We start from the raw sequence: 20,000 nt of genomic DNA, 5'->3' as shown, positions 1-20,000 counted from the left end.
CCCCTTTCACCCAAGTAATCGTTTTGTATCCACAGGATTATGTTTTGAGATATGTGACCGTGAGGGGGTTTCGGTGACGTAACTACAGCTGGCCGTTGGCAATGAATTTAACGTCTCTGTGTGGACCTAAGAGCTAATTCTCGTTTGGGAATATTGCGTTTTCTGTTCTCTGTTATATTTATCATGCGAAACGATGATATAGTAATGAGTTTATGAGTTAGGATACCTATAGTCAATTTCTTTTAGTGATGCAGATTTGCACCGACTCGCAGCGGTGCTCTTTTAGCTCGGAAAAGTTTCTTGATCGCTGATTGGTTAGAATTATCTTGTCTAACCAATCAGCGACCAGGAAACTTTTCCGAGCTAAAAGGGCACCGCTGCGAGTCGGTGCAAGTATGCCTCGCTAAAAGAAATGGACAACAAAGGGTTTGTGTATTGGTATGATTAGCAAGGCTGTACTAGTCAGGGCCACCTTTACTAGGTTGGTTTGCTGTGAGCGATCAGACCAAAGTCTCCCGTCATTACCTATCCGCACTGGCCAGCGTGGCTTTGTGTATCGGTATGATCTGCAAAGCTGTACTAGTCAGGGCCACCTTTACTAGGTTGGTTTGCTGTGAGCGATCAGTCTAAAGTCTCCCATATCCCGTGGAGATGAAAACTGGCTAAACCTCAGACATGAGTAAGGATATGTCTGAGGCCTTTGTCATGCAGAGGACTAAAAGAGGATGCTTTTGTTGTTGTTGTTGTATGTAAGACGATGGAGAACAAGTAGGATTAAATCTAAAAAATTATTGTTTTTACCTCAAAGTTTTGATTGTTATTCCTATTGGAAAGCGAGGGAAATATGTATATTTGTCCATATACATATTTCTTCTAATAGACATATACACTTACGAATAACCCAGTTTTTTTATGTATATTATAATATCCCTTGCAACAGCAGTTTTTGTGTTTGTGGACAATCCTGATTACTATTGTTAGAATACCATTCATAGAAAACAATGAATTTTACACATACATGACTTGAATGCGAGAGATTTAAGGATTTAAAGGCCGCTCATGAATGGCAGAGGCAAGGGACAGTGACATTGCCCTATCAAGCAGGACAATACCCTAGAGACTGACCATATATATATATGAACAGCACCCAAGCCCCCTCTCCTCCCAAGCTAGGACCAAGGAAAGCCTGGCAATGGCTGCTGATGACTAAGCAGATAGACCTATAGGCTCGCCCAAACCCCCATCCTTAGCTCACAAGGATGGTGAGTTTGCAGCGACCAAAAATACCAACGGGTTTCAGCGAGACTCGAACGCAAGTCGGGCGTTCAGGAGTCAGGGATGTTACCACATCGGCCATCACAACCGATCATATTTTTCTCTAAAGGTTGGGAAATAATGTTACTTGAAGTTATATTGTTAACTGTATTTTAAATTATAGATTCGTTTTGTTATATATGTAAATTAAAAAACAATTTATATTCTAATATTTGGCAATTACGTTGTTTTTTAACCAATTTCTCTTGCCTTTCTTCTACATCTTTATCTTTATCAGTTTTTATCTGTTGAGAATTTCTCTTGCTTTTCTTCTACATTTTTATCTTTATCAGTTTTTATCTGTAGAGAATTTCTCTTGCTTTTCTTCTACATTTTTATCTTTATCAGTTTTTATCTGTAGAGAATTTCTCTTGCTTTTCTTCTACATTTTTATCTTTATCAGTTTTTATCTGTAGAGAATTTCTCTTACTTTTCTTCTACATTTTTATCTTTATCAGTTTTTATCTGTAGAGAATTTCTCTTACTTTTCTTCTACATTTTTATCTTTATCAGTTTTTATCTGTAGAGAATTTCTCTTGCTTTTCTTCTACATCTTTATATTTATCAGTTTTTATCTGTTGAGAATTTCTCTTGCTTTTCTTCTACATCTTTATCTTTATCAGTTTTTAGCTGTAAAAGATTTCTCTTGCTTTTCTTCTACATCTTTATCTTTATCAGTTTTTATCTGTAGAGAATTTCTCTTGCTTTTCTTCTACATCTTTATCTTTATCAGTTTTTATCTGTAGAGAATTTCTCTTGCTTTTCTTCTACATCTTTATCTTTATCAGTTTTTATCTGTAGAGAATTTCTCTTGCTTTTCTTCTACATCTTTATCTTTATCAGTTTTTATCTGTAGAGAATTTCTCTTGCTTTTCTTCTACATCTTTATCTTTATTAGTTTTTATCTGTAGAGAATTTCTCATACTTTTCTTCTACATATTTATCTTTATCAGTTTTTATCTGTAGAGAATTTCTCTTCCTTTTCCTCTACATTTTTATCTCTATCAGTTTTTATCTGTAAATGATTTCTCTTACTTTTCTTCTACATCTTTATCTTTATCAGTTTTTATCTGTAGAGAATTTCTCTTGCTTTTCTTCTACATCTTTATCTTTATCAGTTTTTATCTGTAGAGAATTTCTCTTGCTTTTCTTCTACATCTTCATCTTTATCAGTTTTTATCTGTAGAGAATTTCTCTTGCTTTTCTTCTACATCTCTATCTTTATCAGTTTTTATCTGTAGAGAATTTCTCTTGCTTTTCTTCTGCATCTTTATCTTTATCAGTTTTTATCTGTAGAGAATTTCTCTTGCTTTTCTTCTACATCTTTATCTTTATCAGTTTTTATCTGTAGAGAATTTCTCTTACTTTTCTTCTACATCTTCATCTTTATCAGTTTTTATCTGTAGAGAATTTCTCTTGCTTTTCTTCTACATCTTTATCTTTATCAGTTTTTATCTGTAGAGAATTTGTCTTGCTTTTCTTCTACATCTTTATCTTTATCAGTTTTTATCTGTAAATGATTTCTCTTGCTTTTCTTCTACATTTTTATCTTTATCAGATTTTATCTGTAGAGAATTTCTCTTGTTTTTCTTTTACATCTTTATCTTTATCAGTTTTTATCTGTAGAGAATTTCTCTTGCTTTTCTTCTACATCTTTATCTTTATCAGTTTTTATCTGTAAAGAATTTCTCTTGCTTTTCTTCTACATCTTTATCTTTATCAGTTTTTATCTGAAGAGAATTTCTCTTACTTTTCTTCTACATATTTATCTTTTATCAGTTTTTATCTGTAGAGAATTTCTCTTACTTTTCTTTTACATCTTTATCTCTATCAGTTTTTATCTGTAGAGAATTTCTCATAATTTTCTTCTACATATTTATCTTTATCAGTTTTTATCTGAAGAGAATTTCTCTTACTTTTCTTTTACATCTTTATCTCTATCAGTTTTTATCTGTAAAGAATTTCTCATAATTTTCTTCTACATATTTATCTTTATCAGTTTTTATCTGTAGAGAATTTCTCTTCCTTTTCCTATACATTTTTATCTCTATCAGTTTTTATCTGTAAATGATTTCTCTTACTTTTCTTCTGCATCTTTATCTTTATCAGTTTTTATCTGTAGAGAATTCCTCTTGCTTTTCTTCTACCTCTTCATCTTTATCAGTTTTTATCTGTAGAGAATTTCTCTTGCTTTTCTTCTACATCTTCATCTTTATCAGTTTTTATCCGTAGAGAATTTCTCTTGCTTTTCTTCTACATCTTTATCTTTATCAGTTTTTATCTGTAGAGAATTTCTCTTGTTTTTCTTTTACATCTTTATCTTTATCAGTTTTTATCTGTAGAGAATTTCTCTTGCTTTTCTTCTGCATCTTTATCTTTATCAGTTTTTATCTGTAGAGAATTTCTCTTGCTTTTCTTCTACATCTTTATCTTTATCAGTTTTTATTTGTAAATGATTTCTCTTGCTTTTCTTCTACATTTTTATCTTTATCAGTTTTTATCTGTAGAAAATTCTTCTTACTTTTCTTCTACATATATTGCTTTTATCAGTTTTTATCTGTAGAGAATTTCTCTTGCTTTTCTTCTACCTCTTCATCTTTATCAGTTTTTATCTGCTGAGAATTTCTCTTGCTTTTCTTCTACCTCTTCATCTTTATCAGTTTTTATCTGAAGAGAATTTCTCTTTCTTTTCTTCTACCTCTTCATCTTTATCAGTTTTTATCTGTAGAGAATTTCTCTTGATTTTCTTCTACATCTTTATCTTTATCAGTTTTTATCTGTAAATGATTTCTCTTGCTTTTCTTCTACCTCTTTATCTTTATCAGTTTTTATCTGCTGAGAATTTCTCTTGTTTTTCTTCTACCTCTTTATCTTTATCAGTTTTTATCTGTAGAGAATTTCTCTTGTTTTTCTTCTACCTCTTCATCTTTATCAGTTTTTATCTGAAGAGAATTTCTCTTGTTTTTCTTCTACTTCTTCATCTTTATCAGTTTTTATCTGTAGAGAATTTCTCTTTCTTTTCTTCTACCTCTTCATCTTTATCAGTTTTTATCTGTAGAGAATTTCTCTTGATTTTCTTCTACATCTTTATCTTTATCAGTTTTTATCTGTAAATGATTTCTCTTGCTTTTCTTCTACCTCTTTATCTTTATCAGTTTTTATCTGCTGAGAATTTCTCTTGTTTTTCTTCTACCTCTTTATCTTTATCAGTTTTTATCTGTAGAGAATTTCTCTTGTTTTTCTTCTACCTCTTCATCTTTATCAGTTTTTATCTGTAGACAATTTCTCTAGCTTTTCTTCTACCTCTTCATCTTTATCAGTTTTTATCTGTAGAGAATTTCTCTTGTTTTTCTTCTACCTCTTCATCTTTATCAGTTTTTATCTGCAGAGAATTTCTCTTGCTTTTCTTCTACCTCTTCATCTTTATCAGTTTTTATCTGCAGAGAATTTCTCTTGCTTTTCTTCTACATCTTTATCTTTATCAGTTTTTATCTGCAGAGAATTTCTCTTGCTTTTCTTCTACATCTTTATCTTTATCAGTTTTTATCTGCAGAGAATTTCTCTTACTTTTCTTCTACATCTTTATCTTTATCAGTTTTTATCTGTAGAGAATTTCTCTTGCTTTTCTTCTACATCTTTATCTTTATCAGTTTTTATCTGTAGAGAATTTCTCTTGCTTTTCTTCTACATCTTTATCTTTATCAGTTTTTATCTGTAGAGAATTTCTCTTGCTTTTCTTCTACATCTTTATCTTTATCAGTTTTTATCTGTAGAGAATTTCTCTTGCTTTTCTTCTACATCTTCATCTTTATCAGTTTTTATCTGTAGAGAATTTCTCTTGCTTTTCTTCTACATCTTTATCTTTATCAGTTTTTATCTCTAGAGAATTTCTCTTGTTTTTCTTTTACATCTTCATCTTTATCAGTTTTTATCTCTAGAGAATTTCTCTTGCTTTTCTTCTACATCTTTATCTTTATCAGTTTTTATCTGTAGAGAATTTCTCTTACTTTTCTTCTACATCTTCATCTTTATCAGTTTTTATCTGTAGAGAATTTCTCTTGCTTTTCTTCTACATCTTTATCTTTATCAGTTTTTATCTGTAGAGAATTTCTCTTGCTTTTCTTCTACATCTTTATCTTTATCAGTTTTTATCTGTAGAGAATTTCTCTTAGTTTTCTTCTACATCTTCAACTTTATCAGTTTTTATCTGCAGAGAATTTCTCTTGCTTTTCTTCTACATCTTCAACTTTATCAGTTTTTATCTGCAGAGAATTTCTCTTGCTTTTCTTCTACATCTTTATCTTTATCAGTTTTTATCTGTAGAGAATTTCTCTTGCTTTTCTTCTGCATCTTCATCTTTATCAGTTTTTATCTGTAGAGAATTTCTCTTGCTTTTCTTCTGCATCTTTATCTTTATCAGTTTTTATCTGTAGAGAATTTCTCTTGCTTTTCTTCTGCATCTTCATCTTTATCAGTTTTTATCTGTAGAGAATTTCTCTTGCTTTTCTTCTGCATCTTCATCTTTATCAGTTTTTATCTGTAGAGAATTTCTCTTGCTTTTCTTCTACATCTTTATCTTTATCAGTTTTTATCTGTAGAGAATTTCTCTTGCTTTTCTTCTGCATCTTTATCTTTATCAGTTTTTATCTGTAGAGAATTTCTCTTGCTTTTCTTCTGCATCTTCATCTTTATCAGTTTTTATCTGTAGAGAATTTCTCTTCCTTTTCTTCTGCATCTTTATCTTTATCAGTTTTTATCTGTAGAGAATTTCTCTTGCTTTTCTTCTGCATCTTTATCTTTATCAGTTTTTATCTGTAGAAGATTTCTCTTGCTTTTCTTCTACATCTTCATCTTTATCAGTTTTTATCTGTAGATAATTTCTCTTGCTTTTCTTCTACATCTTTATCTTTATCAGTTTTTATCTGTAGAGAATTTCTCTTGCTTTTCTTCTACATCTTTATCTTTATCAGTTTTTATCTGTAGAGAATTTCTCTTAGTTTTCTTCTACATCTTCAACTTTATCAGTTTTTATCTGCAGAGAATTTCTCTTGCTTTTCTTTTACATCTTTATCTTTATCAGTTTTTATCTGCAGAGAATTTCTCTTACTTTTCTTCTACATCTTCATCTTTATCAGTTTTTATCTGTAGAGAATTTCTCTTGCTTTTCTTCTGCATCTTTATCTTTATCAGTTTTTATCTGTAGAGAATTTCTCTTGCTTTTCTTCTACATCTTTATCTTTATCAGTTTTTATCTGTAGAGAATTTCTCTTGCTTTTCTTCTGCATCTTCATCTTTATCAGTTTTTATCTGTAGAGAATTTCTCTTGCTTTTCTTCTGCATCTTCATCTTTATCAGTTTTTATATGTAGAGAATTTCTCTTGCTTTTCTTCTACATCTTTATCTTTATCAGTTTTTATCTGTAGAGAATTTCTCTTGCTTTTCTTCTACATCTTTATCTTTATCAGTTTTTATCTGTAGAGAATTTCTCTTGCTTTTCTTCTGCATCTTTATCTTTATCAGTTTTTATCTGTAGAGAATTTCTCTTGCTTTTCTTCTACATCTTTATCTTTATCAGTTTTTATCTGTAGAGAATTTCTCTTGCTTTTCTTCTACATCTTTATCTTTATCAGTTTTTATCTGTAGAGAATTTCTCTTCCTTTTCTTCTACATCTTTATCTTTATCAGTTTTTATCTGTAGAGAATTTCTCTTGCTTTTCTTCTGCATCTTTATCTTTATCAGTTTTTATCTGTAGAAGATTTCTCTTGCTTTTCTTCTACATCTTCATCTTTATCAGTTTTTATCTGTAGATAATTTCTCTTGCTTTTCTTCTACATCTTTATCTTTATCAGTTTTTATCTGTAGAGAATTTCTCTTGCTTTTCTTCTACATCTTTATCTTTATCAGTTTTTATCTGTAGAGAATTTCTCTTACTTTTCTTCTACATCTTTATCTTTATCAGTTTTTATCTGTAGAGAATTTCTCTTGCTTTTCTTTTACATCTTTATCTTTATCAGTTTTTATCTCTAGAGAATTTCTCTTGCTTTTCTTCTACATCTTTATCTTTATCAGTTTTTATCTGCAGAGAATTTCTCTCGCTTTTCTTCTACATCTTCAACTTTATCAGTTTTTATCTGCAGAGAATTTCTCTTGCTTTTCTTCTACATCTTTATCAGTTTTTATCTGTAGAGAATTTCTCTTACTTTTCTTCTACATCTTTATCTTTATCAGTTTTTATCTGTAGAGAATTTCTCTTACTTTTCTTCTACCTCTTTATCTTTATCAGTTTTTATCTGTAGAGAATTTCTCTTGCTTTTCTTCTACATCTTTATCTTTATCAGTTTTTATCTGTAGAGAATTTCTCTTGCTTTTCTTCTACATCTTCATCTTTATCAGTTTTTATCTGTAGATAATTTCTCTTGCTTTTTTTCTACATCTTTATCTTTATCAGTTTTTATCTGTAGAGAATTTCTCTTGTTTTTCTTTTACATCTTTATCTTTATCAGTTTTTATCTGTAGATAATTTCTCTTGCTTTTCTTCTACATCTTTATCTTTATCAGTTTTTATCTCTAGAGAATTTCTGTTGTTTTTCTTTTACATCTTCATCTTTATCAGTTTTTATCTGTAGATAATTTTTCTTGCTTTTCTTCTACATCTTTATCTTTATCAGTTTTTATCTGTAGAGAATTTCTCTTACTTTTCTTCTACATCTTCATCTTTATCAGTTTTTATCTGTAGATAATTTCTCTTGCTTTTCTTCTACATCTTTATCTTTATCAGTTTTTATCTCTAGAGAATTTCTCTTGCTTTTCTTCTACATCTTTATCTTTATCAGTTTTTATCTCTAGAGAATTTCTCTTGCTTTTCTTCTACATCTTTATCTTTATCAGTTTTTATCTGTAGAGAATTTCTCTTGTTCTTCTTTTACATCTTTATCTTTATCAGTTGTTATCTGTAGAGAATTTCTCTTGCTTTTCTTTTACATCTTTATCTTTATCAGTTTTTATCTGTAGAGAATTTCTCTTACTTTTCTTCTACATTTTTATCTTTATCAGTTTTTATCTGTAGTAAATTTTTCTTACTTTTCTTCTACATTTTTATCTTTATCAGTTTTTATCTGTAGAAAATTTTTCTTACTTTTCTTCTACATATATTACTTTTATCAGTTTTTATCTGTAGAAAATTTCTCTTGCTTTTCTTCTACCTCTTCATCTTTATCAGTTTTTATCTGTAGAGAATTTCTCTAGCTTTTCTTCTACCTCTTCATCTTTATCAGTTTTTATCTGTAGAGAATTTCTCTAGCTTTTCTTCTACCTCTTCATCCTTATCAGTTTTTATCTGAAGAAAATTTCTCTTGTTTTTCTTCTACCTCTTCATCTTTATCAGTTTTTATCTGCAGAGAATTTCTCTTGCTTTTCTTCTACTTCTTCATCTTTATCAGTTTTTATCTGCAGAGAATTTCTCTTCCTTTTCTTCTACATTTTTATCTTTATCAGTTTTTATCTGTAGAGAATTTCTCTTACTTTTCTTCTACATTTTTATCTTTATCAGTTTTTATCTGTAGAGAATTTCTCTTGCTGTTCTCCTACATTTTTATCTTTATCCGTTTTTATCTGTTAAGGATTTCTCTTACTTTTCATCTGCATCTTTATCAGTTTTTATCTGTAGAGAATTTCTCTTGCTTTTCTTCTACCTCTTCATCTTTATCAGTTTTTATCTGAAGAGAATTTCTCTTGCTTTTCTTCTACCTCTTTATCTTTATCAGTTTTTATCTGTAGAGAATTTCTCTTGTTTTTCTTCTACCTCTTCATCTTTATCAGTTTTTATCTGAAGAGAATTTCTCTTGTTTTTCTTCTACTTCTTCATCTTTATCAGTTTTTATCTGCAGAGAATTTCTCTTGCTTTTCTTCTACATTTTTATGTTTATCAGTTTTTATCTGTAGAGAATTTCTCTTGTTTTTCTTCTACCTCTTTATCTTTATCAGTTTTTATCTGTAGAGAATTTCTCTTGTTTTTCTTCTACCTCTTTATCTTTATCAGTTTTTATCTGTAGAGAATTTCTCTTGTTTTTCTTCTACTTCTTCATCTTTATCAGTTTTTATCTGCAGAGAATTTCTCTTGCTTTTCTTCTACATTTTTATGTTTATCAGTTTTTATCTGCAGAGAATTTCTCTTGCTTTTCTTCTACATTTTTATGTTTATCAGTTTTTATCTGTAGAGAATTTCTCTTACTTTTCTTCTACATCTTTATCTTTATCAGTTTTTATCTGTAGAGAATTTTTCTTGCTTTTGTTCTTACATCTTTATCTTTATCAGTTTTTATCTGTAGAGAATTTTTCTTGTTTTTCTTCTACCTCTTTATCTTTATCAGTTTTTATCTGTAGAGAATTTCTCTTGTTTTTCTTCTACCTCTTCATCTTTATCAGTTTTTATCTGTAGAGAATTTCTCTTGCTTTTCTTCTACATTTTTATCTTTATCAGTTTTTATCTGTAGAGAATTTCTCTTGCTGTTCTCCTACATTTTTATCTTTATCCGTTTTTATCTGTTAAGGATTTCTCTTACTTTTCATCTGCATCTTTATCAGTTTTTATCTGTAGAGAATTTCTCTTGTTTTTCTTCTACCTCTTCATCTTTATCAGTTTTTATCTCTAGAGAATTGCTCTTGTTTTTCTTTTACCTCTTCATCTTTATCAGTTTTTATCTGTAGAGAATTTCTCTTGCTTTTCTTCTACCTCTTTATCTTTATCAGTTTTTATCTGTAGAGAATTTCTCTTGTTTTTCTTCTACCTCTTCATCTTTATCAGTTTTTATCTGAAGAGAATTTCTCTTGTTTTTCTTCTACTTCTTCATCTTTATCAGTTTTTATCTGCAGAGAATTTCTCTTGCTTTTCTTCTACATTTTTATGTTTATCAGTTTTTATCTGTAGAGAATTTCTCTTGTTTTTCTTCTACCTCTTTATCTTTATCAGTTTTTATCTGTAGAGAATTTCTCTTGTTTTTCTTCTACCTCTTTATCTTTATCAGTTTTTATCTGTAGAGAATTTCTCTTGTTTTTCTTCTACTTCTTCATCTTTATCAGTTTTTATCTGCAGAGAATTTCTCTTGCTTTTCTTCTACATTTTTATGTTTATCAGTTTTTATCTGCAGAGAATTTCTCTTGCTTTTCTTCTACATTTTTATGTTTATCAGTTTTTATCTGTAGAGAATTTCTCTTACTTTTCTTCTACATCTTTATCTTTATCAGTTTTTATCTGTAGAGAATTTTTCTTGCTTTTGTTCTTACATCTTTATCTTTATCAGTTTTTATCTGTAGAGAATTTTTCTTGTTTTTCTTCTACCTCTTTATCTTTATCAGTTTTTATCTGTAGAGAATTTCTCTTGTTTTTCTTCTACTTCTTCTTTATCAGTTTTTATCTGCAGAGAATTTCTCTTGCTTTTCTTCTACATTTTTATGTTTATCAGTTTATATCTGCAGAGAATTTCTCTTGCTTTTCTTCTACATTTTTATGTTTATCAGTTTTTATCTGTAGAGAATTTCTCTTACTTTTCTTCTACATCTTTATCAGTTTTTATCTGTAGAGAATTTCTCTTGCTTTTGTTCTTACATCTTTATCTTTATCAGTTTTTATCGGTAGAGAACTTCTCTTACTTTTCTTCTACACCTTTATCTTTATCAGGTTTTATCTGTAGAGAATTTCTCTTGCTTTTGTTCTTACATCTTTATCTTTATCAGTTTTTATCTGTAGAGAACTTCTCTTACTTTTCTTTTACACCTTTATCTTTATCAGTTTTTATCTGTAGAGAATTTCTCTTACTTTTCTTCTGCGTTTTTATCTTTATCAGTTTTTATCTGTAAATGATTTCTCTTGCTTTTCTTCTACACCTTTATCTCTATCAGTTTTTATCTGTAGAGAATTTCTCTTACTTTTCTTCTACATTTTTATCTTAATCAGTTTAATCTGTAAATGATTTCTCTTGCTTTTCTTCTACACCTTTATCTCTATCAGTTTTTATCTGTAGAGAATTTCTCTTACTTTTCTTCTACATCTTCATCTTTATCAGTTTTTACCTGTAGAGAATTTCTCTTACTTTTCATCTACATCTTTATCTTTATCAGTTTTTATCTGTAAATGATTTCTCTTGCTTTTCTACCTCTTCATCTTTATTTACAACACAATAGTGCAATCAGAGAAGACAGAGACTAATAGAAATGCAATTAAGTTTAGCAGGAAACAATCAAGTCTTAAGAACAGTTCTTGTTTAGCTTCGAATTTGACGCTTTGGCCCCGTAATTAAAGTGAAAAAATCTCCAGCCCGTAATACTGTCAAGGAGACTCCCAGCAATACTGGCTGATGGGAAGGACTGAGATGTGATTCTGGTCAAATAAAATCGTGGTGCTTCAACCGGTTTATGATCGTGACTGTCTTCTAAGAAGCTCATTCAAAAAAAAATATATATATATATAATAATAATAACAATAATAATCGGATATTCTCCGTAAAAAATATACTGTTCTCATTTACTACACTTGTTTAAAAAATAATAATAATAACAATCGGATATTCTCCGGAAAAAATATACTGTTCTCATTTACTACACTGGTTTAAAAAAAAAAAAAAAATTATTCATCGGAAATTCTCCGTATAAATATACTGTTCTCAGACGTATTTCAATAAAATACAGGCGACCGTAATTTTACCATACTTTGTTATTATTTTTTTACGGGTTAGCGATAGTAATATCACTTCTTTACCTCAATATATCCGTTTTTTAAAGGGCAAATGTCTGGCAGCAATTATTCCAGGAATTATACGGTTTTTTTTTTTCTACGGCAAATTTTTAACAGTGTAAGTCCCGTCAGTGTAGAAATAAAGTCAAGTTGCGATGGTTTAAATCGTTATTAAGTTTGCATGGAGAGATGTAGTTTGTTCAAAGTGAACGAGGAGGGAGTAAGGAGAGCTTGGGGGGAACCTATTAAGGGAAGAAGAAGAAGAAGAAGAGAGCTTGGGGGGAACCTATTAAGGGAAGAAGAAGAAGAAGAAGAAGAAGAAGAAGAAGAAGAAGAAGAAGAAGAAGAGAGAGAGAGAGAGAGAGAGAGAGAGAGAGAGAGAGAGAGAGAGAGAGAGAGAGAGAGAGAGAGAGAATGATAATAATAATAATAATAATAATAATAATAATAATAATAATAATAATAATAATAATAATAATAATAACAGTCCAAGGCTGGTTCAGAGGTTGCTAATGATAACAGTCCAAGGCTAATTTGTGTAAGGAAACCAGATCAGATATTTTAAATAATTCGATTGCTAGGAACACCGGTTTTTTGTAAATTATAATTGGGATTAATGGGTATTAAGATTTCCCAATCAATATTAAGATATAGTACGAAGAGGTTGTACAAATTAAAGTTAATACATGGACCCAAAAATAAGTATTCTTCGTGATAGGTACAAAAGAGAGAAAGTCACATTTTCCCTGAACCAGACAAAATCAAGTTTACATGATGACGACGTTTGGATATTTTTTGGCCATTTGATGTCATTTTTTCCATTTTGTGAATATTTGCTGACTACTTTGATTTTTGAGACGCTTTGTCCAGTTATCAAAGGAAGACTAGAGCTGTTTTGTTTGATCCGATCTCCGTATTGTGTAGAGTGTTGAGATAAAAAAAAAATCAACCTAGTTTTTCTCTTGTTTATCATCATAATATCTCTCTCTCTCTCTCTCTCTCTCTCTCTCTCTCTCTCTCTCTCTCTCTCTCTTTCTCTCTCTCCTCGTTGAAAGGCCTGTCGAGTTAAAAAAAAAAGAAAAAAAATCAACCTAGTTTTTCACTTGTTTATCATCATAATCTCTCTCTCTCTCTCTCTCTCTCTCTCTCTCTCTCTCTCTCTCTCTCTCTCTCTCTCTCTCTCCTCGTTGAAAGGCCTGTTGAGTTAAAAATCAACCTAGTTTTTCACTTGTTTATCATCATATCTCTCTCTCTCTCTCTCTCTCTCTCTCTCTCTCTCTCTCTCTCTCTCTCTCTCTCTCTCTCTCTCTCTCTCCTCGTTGAAAGGCCTGTTGAGTTTAAAAAAAAATCAACCTAGTTTTTCACTTGTTTATCATCATAATCTCTCTCTCTCTCTCTCTCTCTCTCTCTCTCTCTCTCTCTCTCTCTCTCTCTCTCTCTCTCTCTCTCCTTCCTTAAAGTTGTAATAGTCAGGAACACCCATACCAGGTTGGTTTGCTGTGAACGATCAGGCATAATTTTCCCACTATCACCAATCCGCAATTGGCCAAACCCCAAACATGAATAAGGACATGTCTGAGGCCTTTGTTCTGCAGTGGATTAGAAATAGGTACTTTTGTTGTTATATATACATATATACACACAAATACACACACACACACACACACACACATATATATATATATATATATATATATAATTTTCCAATCTTTATAGGAAATCATCAGACAGGTCAGTAACATTATTATTTTTTATAATTTTTTTAATTATCATCATCATCATAACTAATATATATTTATACCAGCCTTTTTTTTTTAATCGTAAAATGATTTAATTAATTTTTCTCTTAAGAAACTCAATCCGTATAAGATTCACCCGCGGAGTAGAAGGACATTGGAAACAGATCTCAGTCTAACCCAGTATCGGAAAACTTCCTTTAAGTGGCTGTCAAGTTGACGTTTGGAACGCTCCCCTTAAGGAGGTTGTTGAATTGCTGTCACTTGTAAAGGATGGCATTGCGGTTGATTTTTTTTTCCTCAATTTCTTCTTTTCAGTCACTTTACCTGTGTTGTTGTGGCCTGCTTGGTAACGTCTCTGCCTGGTGTTTGCCAGTCAGGGGTTCGAGTCCCGCTCAGTCTCGTTAGTGCCATTAGTGTCTGCAACCTTACCATCCTTGTGAGCTAAGGTTTTGGGGTTTGGGGGAGCCTATAGGTCTATCTGTTGAGTCATCAGCAGCCATTTGCCTGGTCCAAGCTTAGGTGGAGAGGGCTTGGGCGCTGATCATATAAAATATGGTCAGTCTCTAGGGCATTGTCCTGCTTGCTAGGGCAATGTCACTGTCCCTTGCCTCTTCCATTCATGAGCGAACTTTAAACCTTCAAGTATTACACGGAGTTCAAGATCTTTTTGAAATTTTCTTATAGTAGCTTACATTTACTGAAGCTCAAATCAAGGCCGTTATTCACAAAGGAAACTATTAATTGTAAAAGGAAGAGGAATATATAATCATGTAAGTAAAGGTTGATGGATGGAGCCTCATCGTGAGGAATTGTAGTTTGAGTATATTGAGTTGAGAGAAATAGTGAATATCTGTGAGGAAATATTTCTCACAAACATTTCTGAGAAATATTAGACAAATACTCCATTGAACTAATGATTTTTTTTATCTTGTCTTTACAAGAATACTTTTCCCGTTGATTTATTTCTGTTGTTATTGTTAATAGAATATTTAGAATGATATATGAGAAACTAACATTTATTTTAATATTAATTTCTTCCACATGTTATGGCGTGGCGTAGGTAGAATAATATGAATTGGTATGTATGAAGCCACGCTAGATAACATAGCAGGTTAATTGCTAACTATAAATCATATACTATTCGTTCATAATTTGATCATCAGTATTCTGACTTACTGACTTTCCTCTTACACAACTATTGGAATATTCTGAGTAAGCAATATCAACAATCGATATATAAGACATTTATATATGAATATAGTATTTCTTGATATATTGTATGTCATAAGGCTACCAATAATCAAGATACCTTTGGAGAGAATGTTATTTCATTCTAACAAAATGAGCAGTCTTTACTTCAACATCAAGCTTAAAACTTTAACAGAAGGAGATAATGCAGAAAGAAATGTTTAAAAAAGAAAACAAATTTTTACTGGGCCAAGGAATTTTTAACTACAGTCAATAAAAAAAAAATTGAATTTACTGATCCTTGGAATGATACACATTTTTAACCGAGTTTCTCCAATTTTTTTAAAGGCCTATATGCTTTAGAGTAGGTAGGCCTATTAGAAACTTGCTTTTAGCTTTTGGTTATGGAACTTTATCTTTTGGATTTAGATTTAAGAATTTTCTTGATGCAAATACCGCCTAAATAATCATCAACAGTTTCCGATTGGTGTGATAGCCTATTGGAAACGTCCTTGCCTAGCAATCTGTTGGACGGGGCTTCGAGACCCACTCAAACTCGATAGTTTCTTGTAGTGTTTGCAAACTCACCGCCCTTGTGAACAAGGGTTTGGTGGTTTGGTCGAGCCTGTAGACCTATCTTCTGAATTATCGTCAGCCATTGCCTGACCCTCCCTGGGCTTAGCTTGGGTGAGGAGAGGGCTACGGCACTGATCAAGTCAGTTTCTAAGGCATTGTTACTATCCCCTGACTCTGCCATGCATGAGCAACTTTTAAACATTTAAACTATTAACACATACAGTGTCAGTATATATATAAATACATATACACACACACACACACACACACATACATATATATATATATATATATATATATATATATATATATATATATATATATATATATATATATATAGTGTTATGAATGCATTCACCGTGTGGTGCATTGAGGCTGCTCTCTCTCTCTCTCTCTCTCTCTCTCTCTCTCTCTCTCTCTCTCTCTCTCTCTCTCTCTCTCTCTAGAGTCTTTTCGTTATTCTAGCATTGTTCCTATTCTGAACATCCTGAACGTAGATATAAATCTAAAACTGGAAAGAAAAGTTAAACAATTATATATTGAAGAAATAGATTATACCCCTACGCTTCTATGGTTTGTTTATTGCAAAATTGTTTCCTTTTTCCTTCCAGTCAGTCATATAATTTTGTTATGAAAGAGGGGGGGGGGAGAAGGCTTTACTCACCGTGTGTGTTTCCCAAAGGGTTTGTGTGAGGGCAAGCATTGATTGATTTTTTTTTATATTCCTTGCCGTCTCTCATTTCCCGTCATGGGAGATGAATCATTTCAAGGGAGATGAATCGTTCCTCGCTCTAGCTTTTGAAAATGAAATCCGGAGAGGTAGGGAGCAATAGCAGGTCATGAAAAGTGGCATTTCGTAATACTTTAAAGGGATGAAATTCATCAGAGAAAATTTTTTTTTTTTTTTTTTAAATTGCCATCGATTTGCCTCTGTTGTTTGTAGATTATGAAACTTGAAACTTGATTTTCATATATTTAAGGTTTCACATTTAGAGTAACAGCACTTAGTTTTTTTTTTTTTCGAAAACTAGCTACTTCCTTTGGTCGCTGCAACCTCACCATCCTTGTCATCTAAGGATGCTGGGCTTTGGGGGCGGGCCTATAGATCTATCTGCTGAGTCATCAGCAACCATTGCCTGGCCCTCCTTGGTCTTAGCTTGGGCGAAGAGGGTGCTTGGGTGCTGATCATATGTATATATGGTCAGTGTCTAAAACATTGTCCCTTGCCATTCATGAGTGGCCATTAAACCTTTAAAAGGAAGGTTCTTCATACTTAATGGACGTGAGTTATTGGAGATTGGTAGCGTTTGTTCAGGTTTTGATAACGCTGTAAACCAGTGGTTCCCAAACTGGGGGAAATATCCCCCTGGGGGGAAATTTGAAGCTTCCAGGGGGGAAATAATTACACTAACTACTAACTAAACCCAGCGGAAAATGTGCACAAGAAGCAGCCTCAACCTTCTCAGTAATTTAATTCTAAAGTAGAAGAGCAAACAAAAGTCCTTTTATTTGTTGTTAACCGGTTCTATGGCTATGCTTAGTTGTTACTAACCGCTCTCTATCCAATTTACTCTGTAATTATATGTTTATTAGTATATTTGCATATTTGAAAAATAAATTAGTAAATAGTCTCGAGTGTGTTTTAACTACTCTTTCCCTCATACACATGAGGGGGAAAATCTGGATGGTCGAACTGGGTGAAGGGGGGAAATCTGGATGGTTGAACTGGGTGCAGGAGAGAAATCTGGATGGTTGAACTGGGTGCAGGGGAGAAATCTGGATGGTTGAACTGGGTGCAGGGGAGAAATCTGGATGGTTGAACTGGGTGCAGGGGAGAAATCTGGATGGTTGAACTGGGTGCAGGGGAGAAATCTGGATGGTCGAACTGGGTGCAGGGGAGAAATCTGGATGGTTGAACTGGGTGCAGGGGAGAAATCTGGATGGTCGAACTGTGTGCTGGGGAGAAATCTGGATGGTTGAACTGGTGCAGGGGAGAAATCTGGATGGTCGAACTGGGTGCAGGGGAGAAATCTGGATGGTCGAACTGTGTGCAGGGGAGAAATCTGGATGGTCGAACGAGGTGCAGGGAGAAATCTGGATGGTCGAACAGGGTGCAGGGGAGAAATCTGGATGGTCGAACTGGGTGCTGGGGAGAAATCTGGATGGTCGAACTGGGTGCAGGGGAGAAATCAGGATGGTCGAACTGGGTGCGGGGGAGAAATCTGGATGGTCGAACTGGGTGCAGGGGGGAAATGACAGAAAAAAAGTTTGGGAACCACTGGTGTAAACTATCCTTCTCTATATGTTTTTGTAGCGGGTAATGTTGTTGACTCTCCTCTGTCCAGAAGGTTTGTTCACGATTCATTAGCCAGAGTATGAATGTGCCTCTGTGACACAAATTACTTGATTGGATGTAGCTGTAATTAATGTTTAGTTTATTCTCTTTGGCCCTTCCTGTTAGGGAATGTTTTAATGTGAAACACACACACATAGATATTTTGTGTATATATTATTATTATTATTATTATTATTATTATTATTATTATTATTATTATTATTAAGCTACAACCCTAGTTGGAAAGGCAGAATGCTGTAAGGCCAGGGGCTCCATGAGGGAAAATAGCCCAGTGAGGAAAGGAAAAAAGGAAATATAAGATATTTTGAGAAGAGTAACATTGAAATATATATATATATATATATATATATATATATATATATATATATATATATATATATATATATATATATATATATATATATACAGTATATATCTTTAACGTGATTTCAAGTGTTACTTGTTCAATTATTTCCTTGTCTCCTTTCCTCACTGGTCTATTTTTACCTGTTATAGCTTGAATTGTAATTATAATAATAATAATAATGATGATATTAATAATAATAATAATAATGATAATAATAATAATAATAATAAGTGTAAATTTTACAATAGTGAATATGAAAGAGACTCATTATCCACAAAGAAAGAAAATAATATCCAACGATCATTTGATCAGAAACCCAAAATTAGGAGATGAATCTTTTCCACTTTCTTTCTGCTCTCTCTCTCTGAATTGGGGGAAAGGTAGGGATAACTACAGTCAATTTTTTTTAGCGAGGCAGATTTGCTGATTGGTTAGAATTATCTTGTCCAACCAATCAGCGAGCAGGAAACGTTTCTGTGCTAAAAGGGCACCCCTGCGAGTCGGTGAAAATCTGCCTCAATAAAAAGAATTGACAATAGCTAGTATTTATTAAGGGGTTATTTTTCTAATTCTCTAAATAGAGTTGAGGAAATTTAATGGGATTGTAGTCTTGGGTAGTGCCATAGCCTCTGTACCATGGTTTTCCACTGCCTTGGGTTAGAGTTCTCTTGCTTGAGGGTACACTCGGGCACACTATTCTATCTAATTTCTCTTCCTCTCGTTTTGTTAAATTATTTAAAGTTTATATATGAAATATTTATTTTAATGTTGTTACTGTTCTTAAAATATTTTATTTGTCCTTGTTTCCTTTCCTCACTGGGCTATCTTCCCTGTTGGGGCCCCTTGGCTTATAGCATCTTGCTTTTACACCCTTCCTATTGTTTTGTTAAATTATTTAAAGTTTATATATATAATATTCAGTTTAATGTTGTTACTGTTCTTAAGATATTTTAATTTTCCTTGTTTCCTTTCCTCACTGGGCTATTTTCCCTGTTGGGGCCCCCTGGGCTTATAGGATCTTGCTTTTCCAACTAGGGTTGTAGCTTAGCATTTAATAATAATAATAATAATAATAATAATAATAATAGAATAGGGAGATCTCCCCTTTTATTGTTTTGGGGGAGAGAGATACGAGAAAGGAATAGATGAAGGTTGCCAGGGAACAAATTTGCAGCCACATCTCACTCATATCAATAGGATCACGGTGGACAATTAAAGAGATTTAACGGTAGGGGTGGAATGAATGCTTGGATGGGGGATGACGCTGCGGATGAAATTGAAAAATTGAAATTGTGATCGAAAAAATTGGATGGTATTTGGAGAGGGAGTAAGCTTGTTTTGGATAGAGTTTTGTTTTTATTTTTATTACCGTTAAACTTTAAAGGGAAATGCTATACGAAACCTATTAAGTTTTGAAAACGTTTACGGATAAAATTCTAAGGTAGGTTTTTTCGTTGGTAGTGATATAAGTAATTGTGATCGAATAATTGGATGGTATTTGGAGAGCGAGTAAACGTCTCTTTTTATGGAAATTAGTTTTTTTATTATTGTTAAAATCTAAGGGGGAATTATTATTATTATTATTATTATTATTATTATTATATTTATTATTATTAGCCAAGCTGCAACCCTAGTTGGAAAAGCAAGATGCTATAAGCCCAAGGGCTCCAAGGGGGAAAAATAGCCCAGTGAGGAAAAGAAATAAGGAAATAAATAAACGATATAAGTAGTAATGAAAATAAAAATAAGAT

The 20,000-nt window shown here is 32.0% G+C and overlaps 1 protein-coding gene across 1 annotated transcript in view; it reads left to right on the top strand.

Annotated features, from left to right (window-relative positions):
* The window catches only part of LOC137617982 (cell adhesion molecule 3-like), a 715,661-nt gene that overhangs the window by 626,675 nt on the left and 68,986 nt on the right, over positions 1-20,000 (top strand). The gene's annotated exons all lie outside the window — the stretch shown is intronic.

This window comes from Palaemon carinicauda, chromosome 24, assembly GCF_036898095.1.
Source record: "Palaemon carinicauda isolate YSFRI2023 chromosome 24, ASM3689809v2, whole genome shotgun sequence".
Classification (NCBI taxonomy): Eukaryota; Metazoa; Arthropoda; class Malacostraca; order Decapoda; family Palaemonidae; genus Palaemon; species Palaemon carinicauda.
This window is presented reverse-complemented; position numbering and strand designations above follow the sequence as displayed.